Here is a 14,121-nt window from a genome sequence, read left to right on the forward strand (position 1 = left end):
TTTTTCGTCCTTTTCCACAAAGTGTTGTTTGAATCATATCAAAGGCTTTCTTGAAGTCCACAAAGTAAAAATACAATTGTTTGCTTTTTAATCGACTTTGTTCCATGAAAATACGAAGAGTAACAAGATGATCAATGGTGCTATAATGCTACCAAAAATCTGCTTGTCTTTTTACACGGTTGACATTGTTTTCAACCTAATGACACAATCGTTTGCTTTTTCTAAAAATTTTGATGGGTCTCTTTGCATCTTACACTATGAAGATCTCCAAGTGTTTACCACGCTGTTTTATCGCGTTTTGTAGAAAGAAGGTGCAAACTCAGGTAGAGAAAGAAGAGAGAGGAGGACGGGTTTTTTTTATGTGTTAAAAATATTACCGCGTTTATTACCGCCATTATTATTGCATGTATTACCACGTTTATTTTCGATTACAAAATTTAGCACCTAAACTTTCAAATTCTTGCTTACACTCCCCCTCCCCTCCTTCCTTTCAAATTTTGGTGTTTTCCTCCTCTCAATAAAAATTAAAGAATATTGTATAAAATTTTCAAATTTTAAAAAGGAGAGAGAGAGAGAGAGAGAGAGAGAGAGAGAGAGATTGATTGAATTATCGTCCGTGCAGGTCAGATATGACCCATCGGACCGAAATCAAAACAATATAAAGAGGTTCTTTTGAACGGAAAGATCGTGCGATACATCTTAGTTAAGTACTGAGGATCCAAAGAAGTGTCAAAAGGAAGAGCTAAAATGAAGAAAAATGAACAAAACTAGGAAGGGGAAGGTGAGGAGGGAGCCGGCTTGAGAGTTCAAAATTCTTGGATAATGGCTTTACCTTCTCGATAGACTTCCCATTTCCCTGTTGTGCATGCTTCTCACATCTTCTGGAGTTCTGCCTTTTTTTGTTTGAGTTGGGCTGGTGTGAGATCTTCTGCAAAGCAAATTTTAGTATCCTTGAGAAGCCTTGATTGCTCAAGGAGTTTGATTCAATCCGCCTTGGTCTTGAAAGTGAGAATTGCATGGTTGGTGCGATGCTCATGTGTAAGAGAGGTGATTGTTGTTGGATCTCATTGTACGAAGTGGGTTATTGCTTGGATACGGACAAAGCACTCGCGAGTGAGATCCCCCTCCCCTTTCTAGTCACTTGGGAGGCCGCCGATGCGAACGTTGAGAGAGATATCCTCTTGTCGTTGCCGCTCGTATAGCGTGGATGTCACACGGTCTTGTACCTTACGAAGGATGAGAGAGAGAGAGAGAGAGAGAGAGAGAGAGAGAGAGGAGGGATAATAAGATTACACTTGGTTACAACTAAAATAATCATTGTCAATTGATTAACATAATTGAGCATGTTCCCAAATCTAGAGAGAGGAAGAGGAAGGAGAGAGAGATGAATGGATTACATTACCAAAAAACTTCATAACTGCAAAATGTTTATGAATCATCTTCCAAAAGATATCTACATGAGGCATCATCCAATTCTAAGTCCATGGCTCCTAAATCAGTAAAGAGAGAAACGGAATTGTCGTTTGTGGATGCACTGGCTTCATCATCTTCGAGTTTATCATCCTCCATCTCATCATCTTCATCATCATGACAATCATCCTCGCTAAGACTTGCTGCCACCGGACTTGATTTATCGAACTCCCTCTCCTCTGTTTCCACTTCATCCAAATTGAGAGGTGGAAGAGGGTCAAAGATGGTCTCCACTTCATTAGTGGAAAAAATGGTTCTCCCCTGAGGTATTACGGAAATTACAAGCCAAAGTTTTGGTTGGTGGATTGTTGGGATATAGATGACCTATAAAAGAGAAGCTCAAAGTGAGTAACATTGGTATAATTAATGCTACAAGCAAATAAGAATAAAAAAGATACATGTCACTCACCTACTCACCATTGCACGGTAAAACTAAATTGTCATATCTCCCTATGTGATGCACACTAGAGTCTACCATGTAAAGGCCATTCTCATGTCGTTTAGACACATTTGCAAACCACTTGCACTCGAACATGAAGGTATGAAAGGTTCTAAAATTAACCTTTAGTATAATTTCAATAGTTTTGTAGTACCTGGCTTCATCACCGTTTGTGTCAAAGTTACCCATGATGGCACAACCCATGGTGGTTGTGCGCTCGTCAATGTGGCACGTACAAAAGTGACGATCCTTTGTCCACATAGAGTTAAAGGAAAGGCACTACAAAATAGAAAAATATAATTTATCAAATAAATATTAAAGATAATTTCAAGAAAAAAATTTACAATATGGTTTAAGTATATGAGTACTCTAACTTTGGTATGCAGTCTCATGCATACTCCCATTCTTTGCTAGTGATGTCTTCTTCACGCACTTTTGCCTCGGTCATTCTCTCATGAATCCACTTTGCACTAATGAGATATGGGAAACATACAAGGTGTCTAGGCACTGGGGTGCCCTCCTTCCTCCATGTGCTTGTTTCCATGCTTCTCTCTCTTGCAAACGCCTTGCCTTTTCCATTGTCCACAAGTCCACCCACTTGGTCATAATCTTTGTACGAGAATACAAAAGTTATTGACCACTCGGTATAGATTCATATCCATGTTAATTAGTTTCCCCTGTCCACTTGGCAAGTGTGAAGTCATCCTTGCATCTTCCTCATATGAACACATGCGAGGCATTGAAGGATCAATTTGTGGCAAATACTCTGATATGTAAACAAATGCCTCTTGAAAGATCCACCCTTCGGCCATACATGCCTCTGGTTGATACCGTAGCCGCACAAAATCTTTGAGAGTCTTTAAAAACCTCTCTAAGAAGAACATCCATTGTGCGTACACTACTCCATATATAGCCATCTCCTCCACCACGTGAACCAAGAGGTGAATTTGACTAAGAAGGACCAATTGAGAAAATGTATCTTCAATGGCACACACAGTTTTTGAGCAGCAGGGATAGCATCTATTTAAATTTCCTTGTAGCTCCCAAATCTGCAAGAAAATACACAAGAATACACCAAGTGCTAGTTGAAATTATTGTGTACATAAAAAAGGTGTAGTTGAGTGGAGTCTTGTGGTGTACCTTACTAGCTCTCCTAGTTTGAAAATAGCATCCCTGACTTTCTTGTCCCGACATATACACATACTCACCGGTAGAATGAACTACAATGTAAATCAGGGGAAGGGAAAGTGAGTGAAAGTCATACACACAAACTATAGATAGAATTTACTTGAAGCATCTTATGCCAATCATGGGACTTTAACCCATACAATTGAACGCTCCCACCCTTCTTCGCTTTTGTGAAAGCTCCCTTTAGCAATCTCATGTATCATGTTGGTGTGCGAATAGAGGCAATGGTACCCTTCACCTTGTCTAATTCTTATTTGGCTAGCATCCATGGTGCTTTAGGAAGCACAATCTTTCCATTTGGGGCACGAGGTGAAGTAGCACAGGCGGGGAGACGTTTTTAAAGCCTCAAATCCTCCTTCGCACCCAAAGGGTCCTTCTTACCAATAATGTGGTCCCATACTGTTTGGGCTACATTCTTGAATATGTGCATGAGATCCAAGAGGTTTTGTATTTTTAAATCCTTCCAATATGGAAGCCTTGAAAATATAGAATACCTTGACATACCTTTTGGTGGAGGACACGGAGCCAGATTTTTGTTGTGGTGTTCTTGTCAAATGGTTGCCCAATCTACCTTCATGAGCTTTAGAGGGGTCTTCCCATTTGTTGGAGCCTTGTGTTTGTTATGCCCTTGGGGTAAGAAATGATGGTTGTTTGGATAGATTACCTTGCATAAGGAATCGGGCCTCTTCGTCACCAACGATGACCCACAAGTAGGACATGCATTGTGCCCCGATGTGGACAACTCTGCATACATATCATATCATTAGAGAGAGGGAAAGAAAGAAAGGAAGAGAGGGAAAGATAGAGAGAGAGATAGAGGAAAGGGGGTTACCAGAAATCTCTCTGAGGCCAGGATAGTTGTGCATAGTCCACAGAAGGATTCCCCTCACAATGGCCTCTCCCCCCCCCCCCCTTTGCAAGTGAGACATCGACAACAAGAATGCCTCTCTATAACTCCTCCAACTCCTCGATGAGGGGCTCGAGTTAGACGTACATATTTGACACTTTGTACTTCCCTAGAACGAGCAAGGAAAGAACTATATTGCCCTTCTTGGTTGTCTCCCATGGTGGAATATTATAGTTGATGATCATCACATGCCAAGTGCTCCATGAAGTACATTTAGTGCCGAAGGGATTGACACCATCACTTGCTAACCCACGTCTCAAGTGTCGAGGCTCCAACCCAAACTCTGGCCATTGAGTTTTGATGTGCCTCCATGAAGGTGAATCGGCAGGGACACACATCATTTCATCATTTGAGCGGTGGTTGGCATGCCATGCGAAAAGCTCCACAATAGACCTTCTTTTAAACATGTGCTGGATGCAAGGAATTAATGAAACATGTCTCAATATCTTGCGGGGTAGGTGTGCCCCGCTCACTCCGGTCTTATGTTGTGCCTCCCCGCACATGGGACATGAGGTAGCATGTACGTGCTCATTGTGATATAGCATGCAATCATTGATGCACGCATGGATGCGCTCATAGTCCATTCCAAGTGCAGTGGCATACGATCTAGCTCGTCGCGACGATCTGGAGGCATGTGATGATCTTCTGGCAACATTTTGTTGCCCATCAAACTACAACAAACAAGCGTATTAGTATAATTGCTAGAAGACATCACCATAAAGCGAGTGGAGAGATAGAGAAAAGCCACATTCCATACTTACATAAGTAGTGCATCGACACTTGCATTACTCCAACCGAATTTTGCTTGCAAGTTGAGGACTTCCAACGATGCTTGGAGCACCGAGTACCATGCACCGTCGTAAAGAGGTGTTTGGGCACTCACCATCAATCTATCCTCCATTTTGGTTTAGTGCATGGCTGCCAATCCTCCTCGCACACATTGTGCTCATGAGCTAGTAACTCATCACACATGTCAAACATGTGCTCATCCTCTGCCTCAAAGTGCGACGAAGACTCCATAGGAGCCACTGAAGAAGAGCCAATGGGAGGATCACCATGCGGTGCACCACTTCCTCAAGCAACGAGTGAGTCGCGCTCTCATCTCTCTGAGTGCTTTTTTGAGGATGGCAAAGCCCTTCGTTCTCCACGTGCTCCAAGGCAATGCACCTCAAGAGAGGGATTGCCCTTTTGCACTTGGCGCAAGGACAAGGCAGTTTCGCCTTGATCAAACGATCGCACTCAAGGCCTCCAAAGGGACCACGATCATCCCAGTCAATGTCCTCCATACGCAAAATGTTGTTTACTTAGTCATGTATCCTAAAAAAATATAGAAAAGCCCTAAATTCCTTTAAAAAAATTACATAAAGTTAAGTTTAAAGAGAATAAATGACAATGAGTGGTAAATTTATTTTTGACTAAAAGAGAACTCAAAAAATGTAATTAATAAACATTTAAAAGTACCACAAAATAAAGTATCCATAAAAATCAAAAATCTCTAAAAAACTCAAAAGGCTAAAAAATGAAATAATGGATAGCTAAGGGTAGAGGGGGTGTTTTGTACCCCCCGCCCCCTCTCCTCCCCTTGCAACCTCGTATTCACATGTATCCGTTTGAAATGACCGGTTGCGATAATAGCTGCGATAATATACGTGGTAATAGTCGCGATAATGCTTGCGCCTAAAATAGGAAAGGAAATAGAGTATGTTGAATTTTTGCTGCATACTCTGCTCTCCTTCCTCTGCACCATCGCTCCCTCTCCAAGCTCCCCCCCTTTCCTCATCTCTTCCCCCCTACCCTTTCCCTCTCTACCTCCTAAACCATCACCCCCCTCCCCCCCCTCTCCATACACCTTCTCTCCCTACTCCATCTCAAGCACAACATCAACGCATACACAGACACAAACACACACGCACGTTCGGGTCAAAGAGGAGTTCGTCGAAGGGGTTTTTTCGTGTTCATCATTGGAAGCTCAACCTAGCCGGTAACCGCACTACAACGAAAGGTTAACACAAAACAATGCTCCTTCCTCCTCTTTCCCTATTGTTTTCTACTGCTACACACACACACACACACACACACACACACACACACACACACACACATACATAAACCCTAGAAAAATAAAAAAGCTAGAGATATCATGACATACCACATTCATTTCCCAAATGGTTGCGTTGTTGAAATGTTTGTTCGTGTGTGGCAGAGAAGAGACGCTTGTTTGATAGAGATAGAAATAGTGAATGTTAGATAGAATGTTAAGTTTGTTAGATAGAAATGTGACATAGAAATAAAGAGAGAGAAGGAGAAATGGAGAGAGAGACATAGATAAAGAAAGAGAGAGAGAGATAGATAGATAGATAGATAGATAGTTCTATTATCGTCCTCAGAGGTCAAATATGACCTATGGTACCAAATGAACATGTCACGTGGTGCGAGTGGAGGTCATAAGTGACTCTCGATGCTCAAAAATGGCTGAAATAAGTGTCGCAATAGAGAGTCTGTATCGTGGTTGGGAGAGGAAGGTATGTAGGGAGAGCTCATGGCTGAATATATGGGGAAAAGAGGACCTAATGTGGTCAAAAGCTGAGCACTCAAGTAGTGTGTGGTACTCACTCTCTCGCACTTGACGAGAACATAAGGTGCAAAGTCAATGAGACTTCTCGCCAGTGCCCCAACGTCCTGTCTCGTAGCGTAGAGAATGGGAGCTAAGATGGATGGAGGGAATGGTGTGGATTGCACTCAATGGGATGGGCTCAAGGATGTAAGTATGGGTTCGGTTACCTCGTCCAGAGAAGAAGAGAGATTTGTAGTTTGGGGAAACGTGTGTGGTGTAATGGCTGAAGCGAGAACCTCCAGATTTCTCCCAAGCCGTGATACATGGAAGAAGGCCTCATTAACTTGGGAGTCAATTGACGCATCCTTGACCAAAGTGACATGCATCCCATCTTCCAAACCATTTCTTGATGTTAAGCATCCACTGCGAACTTAGTATTTTGCTCTTGCATGTCTTTTGGACCTTTTGACTTGCTTCATATGCGATTCTAGGAAGTCGATACAAAGGGCTACGTTGTGTCTTAAGCATGTACTCCACAACCCTTTGCATGCCCAATACCTCAATGGAAGCGATCCGAACTCAATAAGTAAGAGCATGTAGGGTGTTTGTGTCTTGACTTGGAGAAAGTTGGTGAGAAAACGCTTTTGGACATTCTCAAACTCTTTTCAAGTAGACTTCTTGATGCTTCCACCCCACACCTCCACTCCATAAAGAAGCACTAGTGTCACCAATGTGTCAAAGAGGTACTTTTTGAGAGCCCAACACTTGATCTCTCTAGCATTGCACATGTTCTCAAATGCATAATAAGCCCTCTTTCCGGCTTCCAAGCGACACATTTCACAATCCTTCCATTTATGATTGGATGGAACTTCAAGGCCAAGGTACTTGAAGTGATATACCATTTCAAGTTGCTCATTGCTATATACAATGCATAGATTTTTGTCATTGAAAGTCTTTATAAGCATAACCTGGTTTTGGATCCATTCACGATCAGCCCGCTATGTAGGCAAAAGTGTTACAAGACACTCATAAGCTTTTGTGCATCTTCTAAGGTATGTTCCAAGAGCTCTACATCATCGGCATAAAGCAAAAGCATGATCACCGCATTTTCGATCTTAACCTCTTCTATGCCTTCTTGCTGCAGAAAATCAAGAACCATGCATTCCAATTCATCAATGAATAGCCCTAAGAGGGTTGGGGAAAGTGGGGATCCTTGTTTGACACCAATGGTGCTTGCATAAAATTTGAAATTCCATCTCCCATATGTAGTCGACATATCACTTTTTGGTAGAAGTGAAAGACTGCATGCATAAATTCTCTCGGCACTTGAAGGCTTTGCATACGTCTCCAAATATTTCCTTGTGGTACCATGTCAAAAGCTTTATTGAAATCCACAAAGCAACAATACAACTTTTTTCCTTTCAATCGAGACGCTTCCGTAAGAACTCAAAGAGTGACAGGGTGATCAATAGTGCTATGATGCTTTCAAAAACCCGCTTGGCCAAGCGCACATTTTTTATTCTTTTTATCCCATTCACTTATCTTCATCTCCATGCTACATACACATAACTTTGCCATCAAAGAACAAACCATTATAGTGCGATAGTTGTTCACATTGTTTACATCTCCTCCTTTGTCCAATCGTGAGGCATGCCATGCTAAAGTGCAAGGTTAAACATATCGCATATCCAATGTAATGTTTTCTTTCTTGTCCATTTAATCATTTCAGCCTTGACACCTAGAAGGTCCCCTGCCTTGCAAGTAACAAGTTTCTCAAGCGCGCGGCATACATCTTCAATGGTAAAGAAGGGAGGCATAAACAAAAGGGAGCTACAAAACTCCATCTTATCGACATTGGGTTGCTCATAGAGGTTCTTGCAATGCATATACATATCCTCAAGAGTCAAGTCACCAAAGCTCTCAGCGTGCTTTCCTTTTAAATTTTGCCAAAACTTGCCACATGCATGCGCCTTCTCTTGCGCTAAAAGAAGTTGTTTTTTAACTTCCCACCTTCTCCTCTTCTTTTGAACAAGTGCTTTGTATGTGTGCAAACGTTTAAAATAAACTTCTTTGTCTTTGCTTGCATCCAATGTTAGCAAGCGTTTTCGGGCTTGACTACATTCCATGTCAAACCATTTCTTCTTGGTGTTACCCTTCTTAGACCTTTTGCAAGACATGTTCACCGAAAAGCATTCCTTCGCACAAGAGAAAATTACTTCTTTGAAAACTTTTTTCTTGCATTGTGATGTTGGGGTCTCTTGATGCTCCATCATGCTTAACATTTGGTCCACCATATTAGCATACATAATTGACCGTTTGAAGTCTAGACGTAAGTACAAATGATTCACATCATGATTGGAGGCTACATGCTCGGGCCTTTTATTACACTTAAGGTCAATACATAACACCCTATGATCCGATTCCGGATTCCATTCACCAAGTGTAAAGCTTTGTATGCATTCTAGAGTGGCTTCCGAAAACAACATATAGTCAATCACGCTATCACCATTGTGGTTTCTACATGTAAAGTCATTGGTGCCTTTCCATAGAGATACACCATTTGCAATGAGCATTTCGGTACTATTGCACATATGTAGGAGTGTCTTTCCATAATTCTTTTGCATCATTAGAACTTTGATTATACATGTATGAGTCATCCATTCTTCTTGAGACATGCGGCATGTCGACTTGTTGTGTGTCATGTTGTAACGTATTTGTGCGAGCATTCATATCACCAAAGACAATGAATTCACCCTGGTCCTTGTAATGAGCAATTTCTTCCTCTAGTTCAACAAAGGGCTGATCTCTATCCATATCCAAGTGAGCATAAAAGTTGGAGCCATAGTGAGGAATGTATCACCCAGCCACAAACATGACTTGACCATTTGGTGGGCTGATTTTTAGCCATAAGTATCGTTTATACTTATCTTCTTTGACAATGGAAATATCTTTAGATCCTTTTTGGCCATACATGCTACGCCTCCTTGGCCACTACGTTGCTTTGCATTTTTCTCTCACATCAAAGAATGCACATCGTATTTATCAAATCTATGCATTCATTGCGCATCATGCTCCCATGTTTCAACAAGAAGTATCACATCAGAGTCATTGGTAAGCTCATCAATGCCAATTCCCGTATTCCATGGATACCCGTTACAATTCCAAAAGCTTATTTGCAAGCGTGAGTTGGTCTCATAGATCACGTGTCCCTATTTGTTGGGTGTGGACTTGCATCCTCCTCAAGTGACTTTTCTTCTTGAGATGACACCTTAACCTTCTTGCTTCTTTTCTCATATGCTTTGTGACATACATTTTGTTGCATAAGAGTGCGATCCTCATATACATTACAACCCGTTCCTTTGAGGTAGATCCAACTATTTTCAAGGATAATCTTTCTCTTTACTCATCAGCCATGGTACATACAATAGGTCTTTCTCCCGAGTGAGGGGCTCCTTGTTTTCCAACTCGATGTGCACAATAAGAAATGATTTCAGACATGCCAAAGTATGTAGCACAAAACTCTTGAATAGCAGCCACAAGAAATTGGGGTGTCTCCATGCTTTCATCCTTGATTCCACGAATGATGATGTTCTTTGAGCATTTTTGTCGTTCTTGCAATTCTTGAGTGTCCACATTCTCTACATTCTTTGCTTGGACAACTACTTGTGTGATAGGAGATGTAGAAAACACAGTATTCTTACATATATTAACCCACGAGTTGGATGTATTTCTCATCTCACATACATCATGTCGTATTGTATCTATCGTTTTCTCTTTCAAAACATGATCACTCTCAACTTTGCTGAAGAGCTCTTTCAATACATTCATGTCAACAAGAGAGCGCTTACATTCTTGAACTTCATTCTCAAGATGCATTAAGCGTGTCGTTTGCATTTCAAGAACCTTCTTGAGGTGCTCATTCTCCACAACAAGAACTCTTAAATTGCGATTCTCCATTGCAAGTGCGTGCAACTCTTAACCTTGCTTGTTGACGGTTTCTTGTAATGAGACCAAGTAATCCATGATCATTGCTTCCGTTGTTGTAGACGATGTGGTTGGATTAACATCCAAATTCATTGGAGATTTTGCATCATTCTCCATGGCGAGTGTGGATTTTCCACCCTTGCGAGTTTTGCCTGACACTGCCTTCAAGTCGGCAACAAAAACAAAAAGTTTTGACAGTTTTTTTAGTTCTGAGATGCTATTACAGCAAAGCCTTCCATTGCTCAAAGAAATTATGTCTTTACATCAATGCATGGAGGGTTTCGTGCTCTTTGATAGAGGAATAGAGAGAGAGAGAGAGAGAGAGAGAGAGAGAGAGAGAGAGAGAGAGAGATAAATGGAGAGGGGAAGGGAAAGACATAGAGAGGGAGAGAAAGAGAAAGAGACAGAGATGGATAGAGAGAGAGAGTGGGAGAAAGAGGGGAAGAGAGGAATAGAAAGAGAGAGAGAGAGAGAGAGGGAGAGAGAGTGAAAGAAAGAGGGGAAGAGAGGAATAGAGAGAGAGAGAGAGAGAGAGAGAGAGAGAGAGATAGATGATAGGTAGATTTTATCATCGCCCTTGGAGGTCAAATATGACCTATGGGACCAAAGTTACATGTGATGTAGTATGTGTATGGCTGAGGAGTGACTCTTGATGCTCCAAAATTGTGGTGATAAGAGTCTCAATGGAGAGCCCACACTTTGGCTAGGAGAGGAAAGTGTGTAGGTCTAAGTTATGGCTGAAAATGTGAGAGAAGCAAGTTCAGATGTGACCAAAAGTTGAGTAGTCTAGTAGTGTGTGGTACTCAGACTCTTGAACTTGTAGTGAGCATAATGTGCACAGTCGATTTAACTCTTCTCCACTGCCCCAATGCCCTATCTTGCATCAAAGGAAATGGGATCTAAGCTGAATGGCTGCGATAGTGCGTATCACTGACAAGGGGATAGACTCAATCATGTAAGTGTGAGTATTGTTTCCTCTTTCAGTGAAAAACATGGTTTTGTAGTTGTGGGCAATATGGGTGTTGTAATGTATGAAGCATGACCCACCAGATTTCTCCCAAGCCGTAATACATTGGCATTGTAGAAAAGCTTCATTCACTTGGGAGTCAATTGAAGTGTAATGCATCCCATCTCCCAAACCACTTCTTTATGTCTTGCATCCATCCCGTGCTCAAGATCTTGCTTATATGCATTTTTTGAACTTTTTTGTTTGCTTCCCATGCAATTGTAGGAAGTCGATGTGAGGGGTTTTGACGCATCTTTATCATGTACTCCACAACCCTTTCCATGCTCATAACCTCAATTGGAAGACATCCCGACTCAAGAAGTAGGAGCATATATGGTGTTTGTGTCTTCACTTGGAGAAAGTTTATAAGAAAACGCTTTTGGACATTCTCAAACTCTTTCCAAGTAGACTTTGAGATGCTCCCGCCCCACACTTCAACTCCATAAAGAAGAACCGGTGTCACCAATGCATCAAAAAGATACTTCTTGAGAACCCAACACTTGATGTTTCCCGCATTACACATGTTCTCAAATGCATAAAATGTTCTCTTTCTCGCTTCCAAATGACATATAGCACATTCATGCCACTTGTGATTGGACGGAACCTCAAGGCCAAGGTACTTAAAGCTTTCAACAACTTCAAGTGTCTCATTGTTGTACACAATGCATGGGTTCTCTTTATGGTTGGTTTTCACAAGCATAAACTTTGTCTTGGATTCGTTCACAATCAACCCATTATGCAAGCAAAAGTTCTCAAGGACGACTATAAGCTTTTGTGCATCTTCTAAAGTGTGTGATAGATGCACTACATCATCCACATACAACAAAAGCATGATTACCGCATTGCAAATAGTGACCTCTTCAATGCCTTCTTCTTGCATAAATTCAAGTACCATTTGTTCCAATTGATCGATGCATAGACCAAAGAGAGTTGGTGACAACGGACATCCTTTTTTAACCCCAATAGTGCTTACAATTTTTTTTGAAATTTCTCTTCCCATGCGCAATTGACAAATCACCTTCTCATAGATTCGAGAAACCGCAAGCATAAACTCACTTGGCACTTGAAGTTCTTCCATCCTTCTCCACAAATTGTTACATGGAATCATATCAAAGGCTTTCTTAAAGCCCACAAAACAACAATACAATTTCTTTCAAAGGCTTTCCTTTCCTTTCAATCGAATTTCTTCCATGAGAACACAAAGAGTGACAAGATGATCAATGGTGCTATGGCATTGACAAAAACCTGCTTGTCCCTTTGCACGCTTGTCATTATCTTCAGCCCAATCACTCAATTTCATCTCCATTATGCACCCAAACAAATTTTCCTTATGAGACCCAATCATTATAGTGCGGTAGTTGTTTACATTCTTTACATCCCCTCCTTTGTGCAAAGGCTTAACCCAATTAGCACTCCAATCATAAGGTATACCATGTTGAAGTGCAAGGTTGAACATATCACACATCCACTCATGGGTAAAATCTCTCGTCCATTTGATCATCTCTGGCTTGATACCTTGAAGATCTCCCGCTTTGTGAGTGGCCAACTTTTCAAGTCCACCAGATACATACTCAATAGTAAAAAAAGAGGGCATACATGGGAGTGAACCATAAAATAGCATTCTTCAGCATTTGCTTGCTCATATAATTGTCGACAATGTGTGTACATATCCACAAGACTCAAGTTACCAAAATTCTCAACCTGCTTGCCCCTCAAGTTTTTCCAAAATCTTCCACATGCATGTGCCTTTTCTTGGACTTGAAAAAGTTATTGCTTTACTTCCCATATTCTTCTCTTCTTTTGAATCAATGCCTTGTATGTATGCAAATGACTTTGATAGTTGTCTTTGTCCATAGTTGCATCAAGCTTATCAAGGACTTTCGAGCTTTCGAGCATCTTGACATTCTTTATCAAACCACCTTCTTTTGCGTGATCTATCTTTGTTGATACCATGGAGATGCTTTAAAGCAAAGCATTCTTCGGCACAAGAATAAATAACTTTCTTGAAAGCTTACCATTTAGTTTGCAATGGTGCATCATATTGAAGCTTCTTCATCCATAACTGTTGCTCAACCATTTCAATATACATTGGTGCCCATTTGAAATCCATACATAGTGATTATTTCTCTTTCCTTTGACTGAAATTAACATGTTTAGTTGCTTCTCCACATGAAAGGTCAATAAATAAAGTGCGATGGTTGGATTCCGAGGTCCATTGGCCAAACATAAAGCTCTTTATGTGATACATGATGGCTTCAGAGAGTAGCATATCGTCAATCACACTATCCCTATTATATCTCCTAATGTAAATCCATTGGTTCCACTCCACAAAGATACACCATTCGCAATGAGAATACCCGTGCTATTACACATGTGTAAAAGTAACTTCCCATAGTGATTTGGCTCTTTCTCATCCATTGAAGAATGATCATACAAATGAACTTCCTCCAACTCCCTTGAAATGTATGGCATATCAAATTTTTTAGTGTCATGTTGCAATGTTTTGTGCGAGCATTCATATTCCCAAATACAATAGCATCACCTTCACCTTTGAAATAAGCAATGTCCTCTTC

The sequence above is a fragment of the Adiantum capillus-veneris genome, chromosome 24, assembly GCF_014529385.1.
Source record: "Adiantum capillus-veneris isolate H3 chromosome 24, ASM1452938v2, whole genome shotgun sequence".
NCBI lineage: Eukaryota > Viridiplantae > Streptophyta > Polypodiopsida > Polypodiales > Pteridaceae > Adiantum > Adiantum capillus-veneris.